This window comes from Bubalus bubalis, chromosome X (genome assembly GCF_019923935.1).
Source record: "Bubalus bubalis isolate 160015118507 breed Murrah chromosome X, NDDB_SH_1, whole genome shotgun sequence".
Classification (NCBI taxonomy): domain Eukaryota; kingdom Metazoa; phylum Chordata; class Mammalia; order Artiodactyla; family Bovidae; genus Bubalus; species Bubalus bubalis.
Window position 1 is genome coordinate 80,822,620 of NC_059181.1, and position 24,612 is coordinate 80,847,231.

The following is a 24,612-nucleotide window of genomic DNA, read 5'->3' on the forward strand; positions in this document are numbered from 1 at the left end:
TATGTATTTACCCCAGACTCTGTCTTCAAGTTGGTTCTCCCTAAAGGCTCAGAACCTACATGACAAACCAGTGTGTTATACTCATACATTGTTCTCTTAATCTATACTAATGAAACTATTTGTATGGGAATCTGCCTTTCTTCAAGATGCATGTCAATCATTTTATGGCCCGGGATGACTCACCTGATGCCAAGATTATCTCAAAATGCATCTTGTGGGTGAGGGGCCTGGTGCCATTCTCTGGGTTTTGAGACATTTCCTTTCTTTAATTAGCAGACTGCTAGTAGCTATATAACATCCAGCTAAAGACTAGCAGGGGGGTATTCTTTCTGCCCTCTTTGGGCGTCTATGTCAGAAGCTTTCTCTATCTCTTTTATACTTTAATAAACTTCATTACACAAAAGCTCTGAGCAATCAAGCCTTGTCTCTGGCCCCAGATTGAATTCCTCTCCAGAGGCCAAGAATCCCGGCATCTTTTGTAGTTCAGCAACAACCTTTCAGTTCCAAATTGGGAAAGGAGTACATCAAGGTTGTATACTGTCACCCTACTTATTTAACTTAGATGCAGAGTACATCATGCGAAATTCCGGGCTAGATGAAACACAAGCTGGAATCAAGACTGCCGGGAGAAATATCAATAACCTCAGATATGCAGATGGCACCACACTCATGGTAGAAATGGAAGAGGCAGTGAAGAGCCTCTTGATGAATGTGAAAGAGGAGAGTGAAAAAATTGTCTTAAAACTCAACATTTGGGAGAAATGGCATTGAAACATGTAAAATATCATGTATGAAATGAGTTGCCAGTCCAGGTTCGATGCACGATACTGGATGCTTGGGGCTGGTGCACTGGGACGACCCAGAGGGATGGAATGGGGAGGGAGGAGGGAGGAGGGTTCAGGATGGGGAACACATGTATACCTGTGGCGGATTCATTTTGATATTTGGCAAAACTAATACAGTTATGTAAAGTTTAAAAATAAAAATAAAAAAAAAAAAAACTCAACATTCAAAAAACTAAGATCATGGCATCTGGTCCCATTGAAGGAGGAAACAGAACAGGCTCTATCTTGAAAGCAGGACTCCATCTTGGGCTGGACTGTGGACTTTGTGCTATATGCCCAGTATCTATGGAAATGACATACCAACTGGAAAACCAGGCCCCTGGAAGGAAGAGCCCCAGGGCTCTCCATGCCTAAAAGAATACCCTAATTATCTGTGTAACTGAATAGAATCATACATTCTATTGGACATAATTGGACATACCCCAATTATGCTTATTGGGGTATGACCACAAGCCTATTGATAATTGTCCACTATTAACTACCTACACTTAAGGCATAGGAATCACGGGTTTAAGGCATATGAATCACAGGTTAACTTTGATTGTATATTTCTTTTCCTTTGTTCAGACTAGTTTCAGAGAATTTGGGGAGGTGGGTTTGGGCACGTACACTTAGGGTATATACGGTTTTCACAAAAACTGGCCAGGGTCCTTGGCTAAAAGGAGACTCTGCGTTGGGCCCGCCGGTGTAATAAACTGCACTCCACTATCTGCATTGTCCTTCTGAGTGAGTTTGTTTCCCAGAACGGGTGGCTACAACACCATCACTTCATGGCAAGTAGATGGAGAAACAATGGAAACAGTGACCGACTTTATTTTCTTGGTGATTCCAAAATCACCGCAGATAGTGACTGCAGCCATGAAATTAAAAGACGCTTGCTCCTTGGAAGGAAAGCTATGACAAATTTAGACAGCGTATTAAAAAGTAGAGACATTACTTTGAAGACAAAGGTTAGTATAGTCAAAGCTATGCTTTTTCCAGTAGTCGCATATAGATGTGCGAGTTGGAGTATAAAGAAAGCGGAGCACTTGAGAATTGATACTTTTGAACTGTGGTATTGGAGAAGACTCTTGAGAGTCCCTTGGATCACAAAGAGATCAAACCAGTCAGTCCTAAAGGATCCCTTCTCCAGGGGATCTTCCCAACCCAGAGATCGAACCCAAGTCTCCCACATTGCAGGTGGATTCTTTACCAGCTGAGCTACAAGAAAGTCCAAGAATACTGGAGTGGGTAGCCTATCCCTTCTCCAGTTGATCTTCCCGACCCAGGAATTGAACCAGGGTCTCCTGCATTGCAGGTGGCTTCTTTACCAACTGAACTATGAGGGAAACCTAATTCCTAAAGGAAATCAGAGTGAAGTAAGCCAGAAAGAAAAACACCAATACAGTATATTAACGCATATATATGGAATTTAGAAAGATGGTAACAATAACCCTGTGTACGAGACAGCAAAAGAGACACTGATGTATAGAACAGTCTTATGGACTCTGTGGGAGAGGGAGAGGGTGGGAAGATTTGGGAGAATGGCATTGAAACATGTAAAATATCATGTATGAAATGAGTTGCCAGTCCAGGTTCGATGCACGATACTGGATGCTTGGGGCTGGTGCACTGGGACGACCCAGAGGGATGGAATGGGGAGGGAGGAGGGAGGAGGGTTCAGGATGGGGAACACATGTAAACCTGTGGCGGATTCATTTTGATATTTGGCAAATCTAATACAGTTATGTAAAGTTTAAAAATAAAATAAAATTTAAAAAAAAAAAAAAAAAAAAAAAAAATAAAGGAAATCAGTCCTGAATATTCATTGGAAGAACTGATGCTGAAAGTGAAGCTGCAATACATTGGCCACCTGATGCGAAGAGCCAACTCATTAAAAAGACCCTGATGCTGGGAAAGATTGAAGGCAGGAAAAGAGGGGATGACAGAGGACAAGATGATTGGATGGCATCACTGACTCAGTGGACATGAGTTTTAGCAAGCTATGAGAGATGGAGAAGGACATAGAAACCTGTCGTGCTGCAGTCCATGGGGTTGCAAAGAGTCGGACACGACTAAGCTACTGAACAACAACATGTATATATTTTCATGTGTCATGTGTTCAACATTGATATAGTAAATATAATTGCCAACACATGAAAACAGTAAAGATTTAAAAAGGATTTCCCTGAATAAGTATAATGAGTGAAACAGATCTCTAGGTCTTCTCTCAATGGGTGTTACTCTCCTATGGGAAGTGTGTGTTCTTTCTCATCACTTCTGCTATCCACTTAAGAGAATCAGAACTACCAGTTGACAAGTTTATAAAATGGATATAGTTTCTTACCTGAAGTGACATACAACTACATTGTCAGGAATTTATTGTCATTGTTTTACTAGGCATTACATCAATTCCTTCCCTAGATTCCAGCCAGTACTTCGGTTATGGCCACAGAATCTAATGTACACAGTCTACCCACACCTCTCCTAGTAAACCAAATAATCAACCTTGTGCTTGAAAGTCTGTTGGAACAAGCTATTAAAATACCAGGAAAAACTGGAGTGTAAGCAGGAAGATAGAGGCAGAAATCAAAGTGTAATGATTTCACCAACATGGTGAAGGGTGAGGGTAGCCAGTAATATGGTACAGAGGTGGGTGACTTGTGCTGGCATTAAGTCAATATATTTTAGTGTAACATTTTAATTCCTATAATGATATTCCCTTTTTAAAAAACTTATTTTCTTAGTGGTTGCTCTGAGGCTTACCTAATATAAATCTTATTAAAATCTGTTTCAGATTTATAGTAACTTAATTCCAGTGATACATAGGAATGTTAGACATATAATTCTTGCTCCCCTTTATGTGCTATTATTTTACATATTACAATCTATATTTATTACAAACCCAACAATACATTGCTATAATTATTTCTTTATATAGTTTTATACTTTTAAGAAGCAATATATTAATAGTTTGTTACATTAATAGTCTTATTCACCATTTCTTAAACAATTTTTGTATTGAATTAACATGTAGAAATCCAAAGATATTTTTTGTTCTATTTGTAGTTTCAGACTACTGATTAAAAATTTGTCCATTGCAGACAAAAAATGAGAAATGTCACATGTTACAAACTTGGTACTTTGTTGAATAAAATTGGTTTCTATTTTTTTGTTGTAAACATTCAAACAGTGCTAAAAATTTTCCATCTTAAATTTCTGATCACCTAGTTCTGTAATTTATATACACGTTTCTGAAGAACTGAAAAACAGGGGCAAAAGTTGATTGGCTTTTCTACGCCTACCCTTCCCTGCAATTATAGACTCTTGAAAACGCAAAACTAATACAGTGTTTGAGGTTTAAAAATAAAATAAAATTTAAAAAAAAATTAAAAATTAAAAAAAAATAAAAATGAAAATGCTTAAGACTGTATTCTTCTATTTTTTGTTCATATTTGACTAACATTCCTAATGAATTTATTGAGTTTTATTATGAGTAGTCCAATAATTAAAAGATAATTGTAGTCTCCACTGCTCATGATCTATGTCTTTCAATTAGAATTCCTTATCCAGAAATTTCCCCCTAATTCAAAAATGTCAGAATGTATGATGCAAAAAATGTGCTCTCTCCACAGTTCTCTTTCAATAGGCTGTTTTTATGCTTCACTTTCCTAGCTACAACACTTCAGAACAGACATGGGGGAAGTGGTGTGCAGAGTTCACATAGATCTTTGATTCCGTTTACTAAACTGTGTCCTCAAATTTATTTTCACAACATTATATTGAACAAAATATGGTAAATGTCTAAGAACACATAGTATATGATTTAACTTACATAAAGTTCAAGAAACTGTGAAACTTAATCATGACATTAAAGGTCAAAATAATGGTTATCCTTAGGTAGGGCAGGTGATGAAGGGGTCATGAAAGAGAATTCTGCAGTGCTGGTAATATCTTATTTCTTCTCCTGTATGACAGATATTTGGATATGTTCAGATTATGGCAAGTCACTTGCAATTCATGCCTTTATGACTCTGCCCAATAAAACATTCAGAAAAAATATTCTTAAAATTTGAAGTTGTGATATATAGCATTAGGCTCCACCTAGCAATTAGTAGAGAAGGCAATGGCAACTCACTCCAGTACTCTTGCCTGGAAAATCCCATGAATGGAGGAGCCTGGTGGGCTGCAGTCCATGAGGTCATAAAAGAGTCAGACAGGACTGAGCGACTTCACTTTCACTTTTCACTTTCCTGCATTGGAGAAGGAAATGGCAACCCACTCTAGTGTCCTTGCCTGGAGAATCCCAGGGACGGGGGAGCCTGGTGGGCTACCGTCTATGGGGTCACACAGAGTCGGACACGACTGAAGTGACTTAGCAGCAGCAGCAGCAGCAATTAGTAAAGAGGAAAATTTCTTCTAAGAGAAGAAAAGAGCATGATGTGATAGAAATATATTTAAAAGTCAATCTAGTATCTGTTTCTTTCATCAAATTAAAGCAGACCTGACTATAAAATAATTAATTTAAAGCACAGTGACAAGAATACAGAAAAGAAACTTGATCCTTTCAGGCATATGTTTAGGTCTTTAATCCATTTGAATTTTTATATATAGTGTGAGATAAAGGTCCCGTTTTATTCTTTTGCACATGAATATCTGTTTCCCCAATAACTATCCTTTCACCATTGTGTAGTCCTTGTTGAAGGCTGGTTAACCGTATATGTGAGAGTTTATTTCTGGGCTCTCTATTCTGTTCCAGTGGTGTAAACATCTGTCTATTCAATATCAGACCTTTGTGATTAACTCAGCTCTATAATATACTTTGAAATAAGCAAGTGTGAAGCTTCCAGCTTTGTATTATTTCTCAAATTGCTTTGCCTATTCAGGATTCTTTGGGAAAAAAATGACAACTTCTGATGACTGTCAGCATTTCTTGGCCTGTGGCCACATCATTCCTATCTCTGTCTCGGTGGTCACATTGTGTTTTCCTCTTTTCTATCAGTCAAATTTCCCTTCACTTCCTTTTTATAAGGACATTGATTATTGCATTTAAGTTCTTCCCAAATAATCCAGAATAATTTTCCCATATAAATGGGGAAAAGTTAATCATATTTGCAAAATGTTTGCCATATACTACAACATTCACAGATTCTAATGTTTGTGTGAACATCTTTGGGGACCATTACTCAGTCAACCATTATAATAGATTTTTCAATAAGTCTGTTAATATGTCCATAGACATTATAAAAGAAAAGGCAACACAATTTATTGTGCTTTGAGATTAGTGTTTTTAAAATTGTTTTATGATTCCTATTATATTTTCATATAAGTAAAACCAACTTAACTTTTTGGAAAAAAACAGACTGTAAAAGGTCTGTTCATTTCTTGAGCTTACACTGTATATTGATATGATGTTCTAAAGATGAATTAGAAATGCATGGTTTACATTCCTTTTTTTATATTTGATTACAATGTATAGTTTGCTGAACTGAAAATATTGGAAAGTTAATCAAGTTGAATTTTGCATAGCTCAAAAAAAACACTGAACTGACACTGCAATGTGTTACCATGAAAATGATTTTTTGCTTAAACTTCAAATCTATATGCTATTCAGAAGAATCAGAAGAATTCAGAAGAATCTTAAAATATGCTATTTTAAGAATCAGTTAATTCTTAAAATTAACTGATTCTTAAAAACAAGAATTATCCAAAGCAAATGTAATAGTTATCATAACTATTAATAGATGTCACTCAACTGCAAAAATGCAATTTATATAAAACAATGATTCAGTTTGTTTGAACTCATCTGCATTGAAAAATTGTAATTAAAATCTTTTTCAACCAGTAATTTTTTCTGTCGGTGCAGGTAGAAATCCCCGTTTCTCATTTGAATAGTCCTTTATATTTTTCAAATTGCTTCAATATACAGTAATCTCATTTGGACTTTAAAACATTCCCATAAAATATGCAAATAAAATATTATTACTATCATTATGTTTGAGGTTTTAATTGACTTTTTTTAAACTATTGAGCTATTTATAACAGAATGTGTATGTAACCCAAATTCAGTGCTTATTATTTTTTAACCTTAATGAAATCTCTATGAACTCTGACTTAGACTGGCAAGCTTCAGGAAACAAATTTACAAAATTTTCTATATGCTATTTAAATAATAAACCCCGAAACACTTGTACTTTAAAGTGTCTACACTTGGATATCTCTCTCTCACACACAAACACAAAAGATGCCATTTGCAAAAGAAATTCATACAGAGATTGTTGAAGCCATGAGGGTAAATGATTTCTCTAAGGAAGACTGGAAAGAGATCAAAAATCAGAAAAGAAACTTAGAAAATGCCCACCTTGTTTAACTTTGTTGACTTAATTTTCTCAAACCCAGATGAAATAGCTGACAGTTATTAGAGCTTCTCCAGCTAATCTGAGATACTAACAAATAATTTCATTTTTTGGCATTTAAATCTGCCATTCATTTTATACTTCCTTTTACATTGAGCTCTGTTCAGTCTTCGGCTGTTAGGTTTTACAGAATTTTTAAGATGTTCTAAGATTCTTCTCCTCTGGCTATTGAATTAAACACAACTCAAAACACCTGCTATGAAGGGACTTACAGATAGAATTAAGGTCTTAATTACAATTAACCTTAAATAGCAAGATTAGGCTAGATTGTCTAAGTGGGTCCAGTGGAACCACAGGGGCGCTTAGAAAAGCTGCTGCTGCTGCTGCTAAGTCGCTTCAGTCGTGTCCGAATCTGTGCGACCCCATAGATGGCAGCCCACCAGGCTCCTCCATCCATGGAATTTTCCAGGCAAGAGTACTGGAGTGGGGTGCCATTGCCTTCTCCGGCTTAGAAAAGGAAACTACAATAACCGGTAGATGCTTTAGAAGACAGGAGATAGAAGAGTCAAAGATATCTCAACGCGGAGAGGGCTTCTCTCCGCTGTTGTTAGTGCTGAAGGGGATAAAAACCAGGGGATGTCAAAGGCCTCAAGAAGCTGAGAACTGCCAGCTAACAACTAGCAAGGCAATGAGGCTCTTGGTCCCACAGCTGAATGAAAATGAACTCACTTTTTAACCAGGATGAACCTCGAGGATTCTCTCCCAGAGCCACCAGGAAGGAATACAGCACCACCAACCCTTAGGCAGCCTTTGGAGCCCCTTAGCAGAGAAAGCATCTCAGCCATATACAGAGTGTGAGATAATAAATTTGTTTTAAGCCCTAAAGTTTGTGATACTGTTATAGCAGGCAGGTAGCTAGGTAGGAGCAGAGAAAGGGGGGCTGGGGCCAGATGGCAGGAAATCATGCATCTTGTAAACAGCAGGGATCCATAGGCAGACAAAGGAAAGCAGGAACTTGCAGACTGACAGGAAACCACACATCTTGGATGATAAAGGTCCGGGTAGCAAACAGAGAAAGGTGGGGAAAGGCAGGAATCTCCTGCCTCAGATTGTAACCTGTTGCTCATTATGCTCTCATAAAAATAGTCTTACAGATAAGAAGTACCCATCAAGCACTGATGCCATGACACTTCTGATCTAAGCTACATAACGTCAAAAATCCCTCTTCTGGGGAAATAGGAGTTGGGATTAAAAAAAAAAAAAAATTCACTCCTCCTTTCCCAGTATGCCCCTCAGAACGCAGCTCTTCACCTGTCTGCCCACTCTCCCTCTGAGAGTGGATCCTTGCTTAACTAAACTTTACTTTCTTAACCTTTTTCGCGACGAAGAAAAAACCTTAATTCACCGGCAGCAATAATATGGCAGGAATAGAAAATTAACCGAGCTGGGAATTCTGGAGTAAGGAAGAGAGACATGGTTGGCACCCTCTATACTTTCCCATATTCTTACCTTCTCATCCGCTAGCTCTGACCCCTCCAGAATTAGAAAAGTTCTTACTTGTTTCATGCAGTTATAATCTAGCATTGGTATTAATCAGAGTCCTCCTGAGAAACAGAACCAGTAGGATACATACAGATATATGTAAAACAGAAGATTTATTATAGGAATGGACTCACGTAGTTATGAATACTGAGAAGTTCCCTGGTCTGCCGTCTTGCAAGCTGGAAAAATCAGGAAAACTGGTGGCGTAGTTAAGTCGGAATCCATAGCCCTGAGAACTGGGGCACTGATTTCACAATTTGGGTCCAAAAGCCCAAGAACCAGGAGTGCTGATCTAGTAGGCCAGGACGAAACGAACGTCTCAGTTCAGAGAAAGCAAATGCCCCCTGCCTCCATCTTTTTGTTCTCCTCAGGCCTTCAATCAATTGGATCACGCCCATCTTAGTTGGTGGGGGCTTCCCAGGTGGCCCAATGGTAAAGAATCTGCCTGCCAATGCAAGAGACTCTGGTTCGATCTCTGGGTGGGAAAGATCCCCTGGAGAAGGAAATGGCAACCCACTCCAGTATTCTTACCTGGAGAATCCCACAGACCCGGGAGCCTGATGGGCTATGGTCCATGGGGCCGCAGAGTCAGACACAACTGAGCACACACGCAAGCATTCTCATTGTTGAGCCTGATTTTCTTTACTTGGTCTACTGCAAACACCTGAGACTTTTTAACAATCCTAAGTAGCATCCAAACCAATTAGAAACCCTGCTATTAGCATCTTTAAAGCACCACCCAGGTAATCTAATATGCTGCCAAATTTGAGAACTACTGGCCTAGTATGGCTTCACCTTGTTTTTAAAATCAAATTCGAATTCTTCTAGGCCCTCATCAAACACTTTTCCCATAAAGACTGTCCTTCAAATTCTTACAAGAATATACTATCTAACATGTTACTATTTATACTTTTCTTTGAGACATATTCTACTACTTACCAATTAATACAAATTTATTATCACACAGTTTCCATAGGTCTCTAATAATTGTCACCTGGTCCAAACCACTCTCACCCACTGCCTAGTATGTTACAATTGTTTCCAAAGTAATTCAACTTTTTTGATTCTCCATCCCTCACCCAATCCAATCCATACTATAACTAGCAAACTGAATTATTGTTTAAATTTCATTATGCTGCTCCTTTGCTTTAAAAAAAAAAATCTATTTTACAATGGTCAAAGGCATGACGACCCATTTTTTCTCTCCTTGTCCACCATTCTGTAGCCACACTGGCCTTCTTTTAGGCAAAGTTCTCTACTCAAGACCCCACATGGCAAAAATCAAGGTTTCAGTTGGGGCTGCATTCTTATATGAAGCTCTGGGTTCTCTTCCAAACTCATTCAGGTGCTTGCCATAATTCAATTCCTGTGCATGTAGAACTAAGTTCCTGTTTTCTGATTGGCATAAACCGGGGGTCACTCTCAGCAACTGGAAGTTGCTCTAAGGTCCTTTCCATATGGATCCTTCCATCTTGAAGCAAGCAGCAGTGCCATCAACTTACATGTGCTTTAAATCTCTGATTTCTGCTACCATGCAGAGAAAACTCATTGATTTAAAGAGATTCGTGTAATTAGGTTAGGCCCACCTGAATAGTAGCCCTATTTACAGTCGACTATATTGACTAGATGTAAAATATATAAACTTATTTACACCTTCAAAATCTCTTTTGCTATGTAACATAATCATGGGAGTAACACGGGGGCAGGGGGGATAGCTGATGGGGGCCATCTTAGAACTCTTCCTACCACTCTTGGTTTTATATATATTTATATATTTGATTATAAATATGTAAATACACAAACAAATATGGCAATGGCACCCCACTCCAGTGTTCTTGCCTGGAGAATCCCAGGGATGGGGGAGCCTGGTGGGCTGCCATCTATGGGGTCGCAGAGAGTCGGACACGACTGAAGTGACTTAGCAGCAGCAGCATATATTTGTTTGGGGGTTGAAAGCTGTTTAGGACCAAAGTCAAATCATAGGTTTCTTTTTCTTTTCCCTACTCTTTCTTCCACAATCCACAACTCAGTAAATTTCTAGAAAAATACAAGTTGTTCAATAAATACTTGTTGACTGAACTAATGGCAAATTATGGTCAACCTGCTAACTTGCAAAATTTACACATATGGTTCACACTTGAAATAACCATTACCCCAAATCATACATTGTGACAGATATTGTGGCATGCATGCTAATTCACTTCAGTGATGTCAGACTCTCTGCAACCCTATGGACCATAGCTGGCCAGGCTACGGAATACTCCAGGCAAGAATATTGGGAGTGGGTTGCCATGTCCTCCCCCAGGGGATCTTCCCAACCCAGGGACCAAACCGTGTCTTTTATGTCTCCTGCATTGGCAGGTAGGTTCTGTACCACTAGCGCCACCTGGGAAGCCTGTCTAAAAGTTGTAATTCAAATAATTCTGTTGCAAAGTATGGTGAGTGAGGTGAAAATGGTGATATGTCTCCATTAATGGTCTTATTTAGTCAACATGTTCTCTGAGGAAAGCTATTTTTCAACTATTGTCTTGTAAAAATAAATGACAAGAAAAATCCTAGGCTACCATGCATTCTGTCAAAGTACCTGTGATAAATCAATATATTTATAAGGTTATCAGCTATCCATTGCCCCCATACAAACAACACATGACTTTTATAATACTTGCTTTGAACATTTAAAACACGTGTGCTTTCATGATCATGGAGCATAAATTTATTTTATGCTTTAAACTTCTCCACTGGCAACATAAGCTTGCAATTTTTAAATCCAGGAACATCAAACTTTTAAAAGGGTCAACATTTGGGAAGGTGAATGTTTCAGAATATGGATAGCTTTGTTGCTTTACTCTCTGTGGGGCAGTTTGTTCTACTTGCTTAGAATCTCCATACATTTGAGAATTTTTATGCCACAATATTGCACATAATGCTATCAAGAGGTAACATCAACACCTATTTATTCACAGTTGGATTTTTTAAATTTTAAATAGTAGTTTCTTATAATCAGTCTGATTTTCCACAACTTGAAAATGAAATCAACCAACTGGAGGCATTTTCCCACGGTTGGTTTAATGTGACAAATTGAAATCATGACTCCTGCCTATACCCATGACATTGCTTTGCCATTGAGGGTATCTTCAAATGTAAAGCTATATAAGTGTATGCACTTTTTATTTAAACATTTGACTTTAAAAAAGAACTGTTATTTGTGCAATGTATATTATTTAACCTAAGTGCTTTCAGAACACATATATACAAGGGAAATAATTCTCTGCCAATTAGTATAAACCATACGTATTTATATCATGTATTAGAAAATGACTTTGTTCAGTCATGGTAGTTTAAATAGAATTAATATTAACTAGATTTGGCTATACTCACTTGCAATTCCCACCGTCTAAATACTCTGGAGATGGGTTTTTAAGGGATTGAGATAAAACTCAAAGCCAGATTTTCCTCTTAGTGATTTTTTAAAAATTCATATTATTATTCTCTTATAATTTGGCTTCATACTTTATCACCCTTCCTCACTTGCCCCTACTCTGAGTATTAGTTTTCTACTTCCCTTCACTTCATTTGAATTTAGAGCTCAACTTTTTTCTTAATTCTGCCTGCTCCCTCTCTGCAACCAAAACAACACTTACTTCTTATTTTAAAGGTGAGAATGTCAAATCTTTTCATCCCAAAAGAGAATAAGGTTGCAGTAAAACATTGCATTTTCAATTAAAGTCACAGAAGTATTTATTTCATAAGTGTGATTGTTTATACTGTCTGCCTAAATTATTTTGTCTTACTAGAATTTTTCTGCATTAAATATTGCACCAATAAGCAGACCAGTGGTACTTGTTTGGAAAGCATTTTGTTCTATGGAGAATTGTAACAATAGGCTCAAGCCAATTGTAACACAAGAGCATCTAAGTCCGTTGTAAGTATTTATCTCATTTATTTCCAACAATCCCACTAAGTAATTACTATGTCCATTTTATAGAGTGGAAAACTGAGAATAGGGGAGGGAGTTTGCAATTAGTGAGGGTCACATTGCCAGTAACAACAAAACTAAAATTTGAACCTAGGCAACCCACCATCAGAGCTAGTACCACTGCCATGCATACCACCTCCTGATTTTGTTAAGAGGTCAAATGCTTATGAACATGTTGCTGTTTCCCTAAAGTGAGGCACTGAAATCTTTGGGTTTACATAAATGTATACCTTGCTTTGTAGCTTTTTTCCTGCGTACATGTTTCAAATACTAAAAGACAGAAACCTTGTATAACTTAGTGATAGTTAGAATTAAATAAATAATAATTCAACAATTACCAGCTAAAATTTAACAATTTGGAATTTTACTAAATGCAGTAATGACCACTTTATACACTTTTGTTGCAAGGAAGGGAAATGTCCTGTGGTAGTAATTTCCTCAAGTTTATTTTTTTTTAATTTTATTTTATTTTTAAACTTTACAATATTGTATTGGTTTTGGCAAATATTGAAATGAATCCGCCACAGGTATACATGTGTTCCCCATCCTGAACCCTCCTCCCTCCTCCCTCCCCATACCATCCCTCTGGGTAGCCCCAGTGCACCAGCCCCAAACATCCAGTATCGTGCATCGAACCTGGACTGGCAACTCGTTTCATACATGATATTATACATGTTTCAATGTCATTCTCCCAAATCATCCCACCCTCTCCCTCTCCCACAGAGTCCATAAGACTGTTCTATACATCAGTGTCTCTTTTGCTGTCTCGTACACAGGGTTATTGTTACCATCTTTCTAAATTCCATATATATGCGTTAGTATACTGTATTGGTGTTTTTCTTTCTGGCTTACTTCACTCTCGAGTTTAGAATTGATTTCAGAAACAGCTTTTTTAGAAGTTGCACCAAGCAGAGGTATTGCTCTGTGAAAATTTAATTCCTCTCCCAGTGTGAGCATCTTAGTAGTGTGGATGTAGGCTTTAAAGGTGTTGCTATTTTTAATATATTTTTTTTTAAATTACATATGTATATATCCTATGCATTCATCACTGCATTGCCTAACATGTTATATATTCAGGGTCCTGCAGGGAATAACTTCATCAGGCATCATCATAACGTTTGAGATTTCTGTAACAATTCTCTACCTTAACCTCATTGCTTGGAGAAGGCAATGGCACCCCACTCCAGTACTCTTGCCTGGAGAGTCCCATGGACAGAGGAGCCTGGTAGGCTGTGGTCCATGGGGTCGCGAAGAGTCGGACACGACGGAGTGACTTCACTTTCACTTTTCACTTTCATACATTGGAGAAGGAAATGACAACCCACTCCAGTGTTCTTGCCTGGAGAATCCCAGGAACGAGGGAGCCTGGTGGGCTGCCATCTATGGGGTTGCACAGAGTCGGACACAACTGAAGTGACTTTGCAGCAGCAACCTCATTGCTAATCATAATTATAGCTGTGCCCCTGTCACAGGCAGCTGTGAGAAAATCAGAATGTTGAAAGCTAATCAGTTCACAGATGGTCTAAACTTGCTTGCCAGATTCAGATAAAATTTATGGATTATACCAATCAAAAGTGATCTAACCAGTTTATTATAAAGTCAAAACAAAAATAAAAGACCTAAGTGAATGATGCTAAAGCTGAAACTCCAGTACTTTGGCCACCTCATGCGAAGAGTTAACTCAATGGAAGACTCTGATGCTGGGAGGGATTGGGGGCAGGAGGAAAAGGGGACGACAAAGGATGAGATGGCTGGATGGCATCACCAACTCGATGGACGTGAGTTTGAGTGAACTCTGGGAGTTGGTGATGGACAGGAAGGCCTGGCATGGTGCGATTCATGGGGTCGCAGAGAGTTGGACACGACTGAGCGACTGGACTGAACTGAACTGAACTGAACTGAATGAAAATCAATCAAAGATCTGAAATGAAAAGCCTTTCCTAGTGAATAGAGTCATTATGGGACTTAGGTAAAGCAGAAAAATACCAAATGTCTTGAAAGTGCCAGGGAATTAAATGAGATAAGCATAAGTGTCATGGGGGCTGGGTCTCAAAAATTACAGAAGGCTAAATATATAGGTGCCATGGAAATCTAAAAATTTCCAAGTCTCTAACTAAATTTCCAATACTTTGGCCACCTGATTCGAAGACCTGACTCATTTGAAAAGACCCTGATGCTGGGAAAGATTGAGGACAGGAGGAGAAGGGGAGAACAGAGAATGAGATTGTTGGATGGCATCACCGACTCAATGGACATGGGTTTGGGTAGACTCTGGCAGTTGGTGATGGACAGGGAGGCCTTGTGTGCTGCAGTTCATGGGGTCGCAAAGAGTCGGACACGACTGAGCGACTGAACTGAACTGAACTGAACTAAATTTAACTTTTTTTATTTTTTTGTTTACTTTGCCCACATAAAGATTAGAGCCTCTGTGTGTATAAATATGGAGAACTTCAGAGCTGAAAAATAGTTAAATAATGAATTTTCCATTTTAATGGCAGTTATGGAGTTGATTGAGGCAAGAATAGTCGGTGGCAGAACTAATACTAAATCCCCTGACATTGAGTGCAATATCTACTTGATGACACTGTTCCATCTCTCTGATGCATCATGCTTTAAGGTTTTTAAATGCATAAAACTAATGCCTTCAGGAAAAGAGTGCTTCATTCTCTGCTGTCAAGTTATTATTTGTAATTTGCAATTGAAAGGCGTTTTCAGGCCACAGTGATAATACTGTTCTCATGGAGTTTGACCACCAAGGAATTACTGCAGAAAGAGAAAATCTGGGACATATAATTTGTGAGGAATGCTAGTCAAATTCATTGCCAAATATGACTTAGCTTTACAAAAGTGATGATAAAAGTCATTGGACTTTTGCAGCAAGTAAAAGCAGAAACTGTTGGAAAAGGCTTTGTAGATCATCTCACTCAATTCCTTCATTTTAGGAATACGGAAAGTAGAAAAGAGAGGACATAAAACTAGTACTAATTGGCAATAGTGGTAATCTTGATGTCAAGACTATGGATACTTCCCCATATTTTTCTAAGAAGTAATATTTGTAACATCAAAATATCAACTGCTGCTGCTGCTAAGTCGCTTCAGTCATATCCAACTCTGTGCGACCCCATAGACGGCAGCCCACCAGGCTCCCCCATCCTTGGGATTCTCCAGGCAAGAACACTGGAGTGGGTTGCCACCTCCTTCTCCAATGCATGGAAGTGAAAAGTGAAAGTGAAGTCGCTCAGTCTTGTCCAACTCTTCACGACCCCATGGACTACAGCCTACAAGCCTCCTCCACCCATGAGATTTTCCAGGCAAGAGTACTGGAATGGGTTGCCATTGCCTTCTCCAAAATATCAACTAGTATTTGCTTATTGACATTGCAGAAAGTTATCTAAGATGCAGACTCTCCAGCAACAGATTATGTATTTAGCAAAACATCATCAAAATAAACATAGTTTTAAATGTGTGATCATATGATTAAATCATGTCATATTACATTTTACACAATTGCATTTTGAAAGAACTATATTATACACCTGTCAGATAGAATACATAACCCAGTGCTTTGATTATTATGAAGCTATTTTCATGTTTATAAAGCTATTTAACTCATCTTGAGTTTATGCTTACTGGAAGAGTAGAAGAAACCACATTAAGTGATGATTGCAAATATTAACATAAAACCTCTTTAAATTCAAAGAACAAATGAAATTGATTAAGATTATTCACACAATTTTTAGCATAGTGAACGAGAAAACAGACAGAACAGGCTCCATCTTGAAAGCAGGACTCCATCTTGGGCCAGACTGTGGACTTTGAGCTATATGCCCAGTATCTATGGAAAAAACCAGACCCCCCAGCTGGAAGAGCCCCATGGCTCATACCTACACTCTCCAGTGCCTAAAAGAATACCCTAATTATCTGTGCAACTGAAGAGAATCATAAATTCTATTATGCTTATTGGGGTATGACCACAGGCCTATTGATAATTGTCCACTGTTACCTAGCGTTAAGGCATAGGAATCATGGGTTTGAGGCATATGAATCATGGGTTAACTTTGATTGTATCTTTCTTTTCCTTTGTTCAAACTAGTTTCAGAGAATTTGGGGAGGTGGGTTTGAGCACATACACTTAGGGTATATAAGGTTTTCATAAAAACTGGTCAGGGTCCTTGGCTAAGAGGAGACTCTGCCTTGGGCCCGGTGGTGTCATAAACTGCACTTCACTATCTTCATTGTCCTTCTGAGTGAGTTTGTTTCCCAGAACGTGTGGCTACAACAATAGGGCTAAGCACTTGAAAAGTTCCTCTTCTCAAGGTTAAAGTCAATATTAATAACATCATTCTCACTAACACTTGAAAGATAATTGGCTGTGGTTTTCTTTACAATGATGAAGATAAGTTTATGATTTTTTAATATAAGACAGAAGCTGAAGTTGAATGGTTCTAAGAAGACCTACAAGACCTTTTAAAACTAACACCCAAAAAAGATGTTATTGTCATTATAGGGGACTGGAATTCAAAAGTAGGTAGTCAAGAAACACCTGGAGTAACAGGCAAATTTTGCCTTGGAGTATAAAATGAACCAGGGCAAAGGCTAATAGAGTTTTGTCAAAAGAACAAAAACACCCTCTTCCAACAACACAAGAGAAGACTCTACACATGGACATCACCAGATGGTCAACACCGAAATCGGATCGATTATATTCTTTGCAGCCAAAGATGGAGAAGCTATAAACAGTCAGCAAAAACAAGACCAGGAGCGGACTGTGGCTCAGGTCATGAACTCCTTATTGCCAAATTCAGACTTAAATTGAAGAAAGTAGGGAAAGCCACTAGACCATTCAGGTACGACCTAAATCAAATACCTTATGATTATACAGTGGAAGTGAGAACTAGATTTAAGGGACTGGATCTGATAGAGTGCCTGATGAACTGTGGACGGAGGTTCATGACGTTGTACAGGAGACAGGGATCAAGACCATCCCCAAGAAAAAGAAATGCAAAAAAGCAAAATGGCTGTCTGAGGAGCCCTTACAAATAGCTGTGAAAAGAAGAGAAGCAAAAAGCAAAAGAGAAAAGGAAAGATATACCCATTTGAATGCAGAGTTCCAAAGAATAGCAAGGAGAGATAAGAAAGCATTCCTCAATGATCAGTGAAAATAAATAGAGGAAAACAATAGAATGGGAAAGATTAGAGATCTCTTTAAGAAAATTAGAGATACCAAGGGAGCATTTCATGTAAAGATGGGCTCAAGAAAGGACAGAAAAGGTATGGACCTAACAGAAGTGCAAGACATCAAGAAGAGGTGGCAAGAATACACAGAAGAACTGTACAAAAAAGATCTTCACGACCCAGACAATCAGCAGCGTGTACTCACTCACCTAGAGCCAGACATCCTGGAATGCGAAATCAAGTGGGCCTTAGGAAAAATCACTATGAACAAAGTTAGTGGAGGTGATGGAATTCCAGTTGAGCTATTTCAAATCCTAAAAGATGATCCTGTGAAAGTGCTGCACTCAATATGTCAGCAAATTTGGAAAACTCAGCAGTGGCCACAGGACTGGAAAAGGTCAGTTTTCATTCCAATTCCAAAGAAAGGCAATGCCAAAGAATGCTCAAACTACTTCACAATTGCACTCATCTCATACACTAGTAAAGTAATGCTCAAGATTCTCCAAGCCAGGCTTCAGCAATATGTGAAGCATGAACTTCCAGATGTTCAAGCTGGTTTTAGAAAAGACAGAGGAACCAGAGATCAAATTGCCAACATCTGCTGGATCATCGAAAAGGCAAGTGAGTTCCAGAAAAACATCTATTTCTGCTTTATTGACTATGCCAAAGCCTTTGACTGTGTGGATCACAATAAACTGTGGAAAATTCTGAAAGAGATGGGAATACCAGACCACCTGACCTGCCTCTTGAGAAACCTGTATGCCAGTCAGGAAGCAACAGTTAGAACTGGACATGGAACAACAGACTGGTTCCAAATAGGAAAAGGAATATGACAAGACTGTATATTGTCACCCTGCTTATTTAACTTCTATGCAGAGTACATCATGAGAAACGCTGGGCTGGAAGAAGCACAAGCTGGAATCAAGATTGCCGGGGGAAATATCAATAACCTCAGATATGCAGATGACACCACCCTTATGGCAGAAAGTGAAGAACTAAAGAGCCTCTTGATGAAAGTGAAAGAGGAGAGTTAAAATTTGGCTTAAAGGCTCAACATTCAGAAAACTAACATCATGGTATCTGGTCCCATCATTTCATGGCAAATAGATGGGGAAACAGTGAAAGACTTTATTTTTGGGGGGCTCCAAAATCACTGCAGATGGTGGCTACAGCCATGAAATTCAAAGACACCTACTCCTTCGAAGAAAAGTTATGGCCAACCTAGACAGCATATTAAAAAGCAGAGACATTACCTTGCCAACAGTGGTCCATCTAGTCAAGGCTATGGTTTTTCCAGTAGTCATGTATGGATGTGAGAGTTGGACTATAAAGAAAGCTGAGTGCTGAAGAACTGATGTTTTTGAACTGTGGTGTTGGAGAAGACTCTTGAGGGTCCCTTGGACTGCAAGGAGATCCAACCAGTCCATCATAAAGGAGATCAGTCCTGAGTGTTCATTTGAAGGACTGATGTTGAAGCTGAAACTCCAATACTTTGGCCACCTGATGTGAAGAGCTGACTCATTTGAAAAGACCCTGATGCTGGGAAAGATTGAAAGCAGGAGGAGAAGGGGCAGACAGAGGATGAGATGGTTGAATGGCATCATCAACTCAATGGACATGAGTTTGGGTAAACTCTGGGAGTTGGTGATGGACAGGGAGGCCTGGTGTGCTGTGGTCCATGGGGTCGCAAAGAGTCAGACATGACTGAGCTGAATATAAGACAAGTTGTAATATGTGATCATTTTCTTTTAATTAATTAATTTATTTTAGCTGGAGGCTAATTACTTTAAAATATTGTGGTGGCTTTTGCCATACATTGACATAAATCAGCCATGGGTGTACATGTGTCCTCCATCCAGAACCCCCATCCCACCTCCCTCCCCATCCCATCCTTCTCAGTTTTCCCAGTGGATCAGCTTTGAGTGCCCTGTTTCATGCATCGAACTTGGACTGGTCATCTATTTAATATATGGTAATATACATGTTTCAATGCTATTCTCTCAAATTGTCCCACCCTCACCTTCTCCCAGAGTCCAAAAGTCTGTTCTTTATATCTGTGTCTCTTTTGCTGTCTCGCATATAGGGTCATCGTTGCCATCTTTCTAAATTCCATATATATGCGTTAATATACTGGAGAAGGCAATGGGAACCCACTCCAGTACTCTTGCCTGGAAAATCCCATGGACGGAGGAGCCTGGTAGGCTGTGATCCATGGGGTCGCTAGGAGTTGGGCATGACTGAGCAACTTCACTTTCACTTTTCACTTTCATGCATTGGAGAAGGAGATGGCAACCCACTCCAGTATTCTTGCATGGAGAATCCCAGGGACAGGGGAGCCTGGTGGGCTGCCATCTATGGGGTCGCACAGAGTCGGATACAACTGAGGTGACTTAGCAGCAGCAGCAGCGTTAATACACCGTATTGGTGTTTTTCTTTCTGACTTACTTCGCTCTGTATAATAGGCTCCAGTTTCATCCACCTCATTAGAACTGATTCAAATGTATTCTTTTTAATGTCTGAGTAATATTCCATTGTGTATATGTACCACAGCTTTCTTATCCATTCGTCTGCCAGTGGACATCTAGGTTGCTTCCGTGTCCTATCTATTGTAGACAGTGCTGTGATGAACATTGGGGTACATGTGTCTCTTTCAGTTCTGGTTCCCTCAGTGTGTATGCCCAGCAGTGAGATCACTGGTTCATATGACAGTTCTATTTCCAGTTTTTTAAGGAATCTCCACACTGTTCTCCATAGTGGCTGTACTAGTTTGCATCCCCACCAACAATATAAGAGGGTTCCCTTTTCTCCACACCCAAATGTGGTCATCTTTACATTAGATTCTGCCAATTATATGTGTCACATATATACTTTGGCTGCTAGAGTAAAACCAGAAGAGTGTGGACTGAGGAAAGCCATGTGAATAAAATGCTTTATGAAGTAGGGGGTGGCATCCTATAGCTAGAGATCCCATAGCTATAGATTTTCAGGCTGTCAAATGATTGTGATAAGTTGAGTAAGAACAGGACTAAAACTTATCCATGGGAATTAGCAACAAAGATCTGTAACATTGTTTTTTCAGATGGTGGAATATTAAGTTGTTGTTCAAAATATTAGTTGCTTTTTCTTCCAGTCGCTTTTATGAGCTCCTGTCTATGGGGTGGGGGATTATTAAATATTCTCATACCATAGATCAGTGCAGAGGTATATACCCCCTCTATCTTTCTCTTCTGTCACAGAGATAATGATAGTCTAGGCACGGTTTTTCATTTAGCCTAGATCTTGAAGTGAAAAAGGCATGTTGCAGAATGTCAGCTGACCTACCACCAAAATACAGTATACAAAAGAAATACATGTATGTTGTAGGCAAGCCACTGAAATTTTGGAATCGATACTGCAGCATAATCTAGTCTAACCAATGGTTGTGAAAGTGGAAGTGTTAGTCACTTCAGTCGTGTCCGACTCTTTGCAACCCTATAGACTGTAGCAAGCCAGGCTCCTTTGTCCACGGAATTCTCCAGGCAAGAATACTGGAGTGGGTAGCCATTCCCTTCTGTAGGTTTGTAAAAGCAATTGCTTTGTAAAAGCAATTTTAATGGAGTGATACTGATGGGAAAAGATGAGAGTGAGTTGAAGAATGAAAGGCTATCTTATTGTACTGACAATATTTTAAATGAAGTTAACTGAAAAGCTTTCTATTGCAAATATACGGAAATGCTAAGTATAACAAATTCTTATCTTAAATACATAGTTGGGCTCAAAAGAAACAAAAATAACTAGGAATGACAGAGGTCATCCATCAACTGTATACTGATTTCCTCCTATGTGCCCAGCACTGCTCTAGGTTTAGGTGATGCAGAAGTAAACCAAACAGATGAAATACAGGTCTGCTTGGAACTTACATTCCAGTGGCGGAAGACAGACAATAAATAGAATAAGTAAGAGGGTTAACAGGGAGGAAGGCCAGAGGTCCCCAAGCAGCAGGAGGAAATAGACTGCAAATGGCAGACTTTTTTTTTTTCCTTCTCTGTTGATGACACCTGGTTCTGCCTAAGACTAACTTTTTTTTTTTTTCCTTTTCTCAAACCTTGGGCTGATAATGGCTCAACAAACCAATATTCATGTCAATTGTTTTATGACGGGGGATGACACACCTTGTGTCGTTCTATCTCAAAATGCACTTTGTGGGAGAGAGGCCTGGTGAAACTCCCTCAGCCTTGAGGTGTTTCTCTTATCTGATTAACAGATATAAAATGCCTTGTTAAAACTAGCAAAGGGGCATTCTTTCTGCCCCCCTTCTGATGTCTATGTCAGAAGCTTTCTCTATCTCTTTTATACTTTAATAAAATTATTTTACACAAAAATCTCGAAGTGGTCAAGCCTTGTTTCTGGGCGCAGATCGGTCCTCTCCTCCGGAGGTCACGAATCCCGGTGTAGCACATGGCTCTCAGCTGCATGCAACCTTTCATAAGGAAACACAAAGGATGATGATAGCAAATGTTAGTTAAGGAGACAGGAAATGCTGTGGGGTGTGGTGGAGACATGCTGGTTTAAATAGAGTGGTGGTAGGGAATACCTCACTGATAAGGTGAAATTTACACAGAGTTAAAAGAAACTGAGGCAATGGGGCTGATGATAATAAATTAACATGAATCTATAATTTAATTCTACCTATAATTCTACATATAATTAAATTAAATTAAATTAAATTTGGATTGTGTATTACAGTCCCAAGTGTGAAGTAAAAATTACTGAGAGGAGAAAAAAAAAATGAGAGGAGAAAATTTGTATAACATTATAAGAAAAGTTAGAATTAACACACGTTTAGTAAGCATATATAATGTTAGAATACCACACACAAAGTGCTTTTTTCTATCTCCATACACAGAATCTGACACATAAAATTTAGAAAACACTTTCTATACAAGCATACATGGAACATTATGAAAATTGAACATCAGTTCAGTTCAGTTGCTCAGTCGTGTCCCCATGTGTGACCCCATGAATCGCAGCATGTCAGGCCTCCCTATCCATCACCAACTCCTGGAGTTCACTCAAACTCATGTCCATCGAGTTGGTGATGCCATCCATCCATCTCATCCTCTATCGTCCCCTTCTCCTTCTTCCCCCAATCCCTCCCAGCATCAGAGTCTTTTCCAACGAGTCAACTCTTCGCATGAGGTGGACAAAGTACTGCAGTTTCAGCTTTAGCATCATTCCTTCCAAAGAACACCCAGGACTGATCTCCTTTAGAATGGACTGGTTGGATCTCCTTGCAGTCCAAGGGACTCTCAAGAGTCTTCTCCAACACCACATTCAAAAGCATCAATTCTTCAGCACTCAGCTTTCCTCACAGTCCAACTCTCACATCCATACATGACCACAGGAAAAACCATAGCCTTCACTAGACAGATCTTTGTTGGCAAAGTAATGTCTCTGCTTTTGAACATGCTATCTAGGTTGGTCATAACGTTCCTTCCAAGGAGTAAGTGTCTTTTAATTTCATGGCTGCAGTCACCATCTGCAATGATTTTGGAGCCCAAAAACATAAAGTCTGACACTGTTTCCACTGTTTCCCCATCTATTTCCCATGAACATATATGGGATCAAAAAACCTATCTCAACATAGTACAACATATTGACATAATACAGACCATATTCTGTAAATACCATGGAATATAATTAGAAACCAAGGAGGGAAAGAGTACCAAAAAATTAAAGCTTGCACAAATTTGAAATTTTAGAATCCATATCTAGACACTTCATTAAGCAAAGAATACATGATAATGCATCAATTTGTGCCAAGTCATTTCAGTCATGTCCGACTCTTTGCATCCCTATGGACTGTAGCCTGCCAGGCTCTTCTGTCTGTGGGATAGTACAGGCAAGAATACTGGAGTGGGTTGCCATGCCCTCCTCCAGGAGATCTTCCTGACCCAGGGATCGAACCCAGGTCTCCTGCATCTCCTGCATTGCAGACGGATTCTTTACTGCTGAGCCACCAGAGAAGCCCAGTGCACCCTACATGTGATAGTCAATCCTTTTGGTCCAAAAGATTAACTTCTGCTGACATTCCATTGGAGGAAACTACATATGAGTGACAGGTTACTGTTATCCCTAGTTGGGCAGATACACATTAGCAACAACTCTACACTGTAGAAGGAGAGAAGAAATCTTTAGTGGAAAGTTAGCTTTACCTGCTACAGTGTTTAACTCAAGAAGTTAAAGAAAGAACAACAAAAACAGAAATCAATAAAAGAAAAGATAAAATAAAGATAAGTATAGCAGATACTTCTTAAATAAAATATACTTAACAAAACAAAAATCAAGGGTTAGTTCTTTGCAAAATAAAATGGACAAACATGTCAAAATGTAGTAAATAAATAAGCAATACTAAGAATGGAAAAGACAGCAAGCAAAAATAGATTTCAGATTAAAGATAAGACAACTCTGTGCACCCTTATACTACTAAATTTGACAATTTAGATTAAATGAACAATTTCCTAGAAAATACATATATCAAAAATGGTTTCAATATTTTTAAAAACCCTGTAGATACATATAAGCATGAAAGAAATTAAATCACTAATTTAAAAGTATACCCAGCAACAGGCCTCCTCTAGGACCATACAGATTAATGATAGGTGTGTTTCACAATATATTTAAATAAGAGACATTGTCAATCTTAGAGAAAGTGTCAATCTTATACAAAAGTTCAAAGTATATAGAAAGTAGCAAAGTA

At 38.8% G+C, this 24,612-nt stretch overlaps 1 long non-coding RNA gene across 3 annotated transcripts in view; it reads right to left on the reverse strand.

Moving 5' to 3' along the window:
* LOC123331783 overlaps nucleotides 1-10,210 on the reverse strand; it is a 410,805-nt gene extending 400,595 nt beyond the window's left edge. Inside the window, exons 1-2 of one of the 3 annotated variants that reach the window (XR_006548559.2) lie at nucleotides 9,254-10,210; nucleotides 8,857-9,167 (exon numbers count right to left, since the gene is read on the reverse strand). This is a non-coding gene — a long non-coding RNA (uncharacterized LOC123331783). The remainder of the gene's footprint in view (nucleotides 1-8,856; nucleotides 9,168-9,253) is intronic. The other 2 variants (XR_006640625.1, XR_006548558.2) reach the window with 2 other exon arrangements.
* Nucleotides 10,211-24,612: the final 14,402 nt, after the last annotated feature.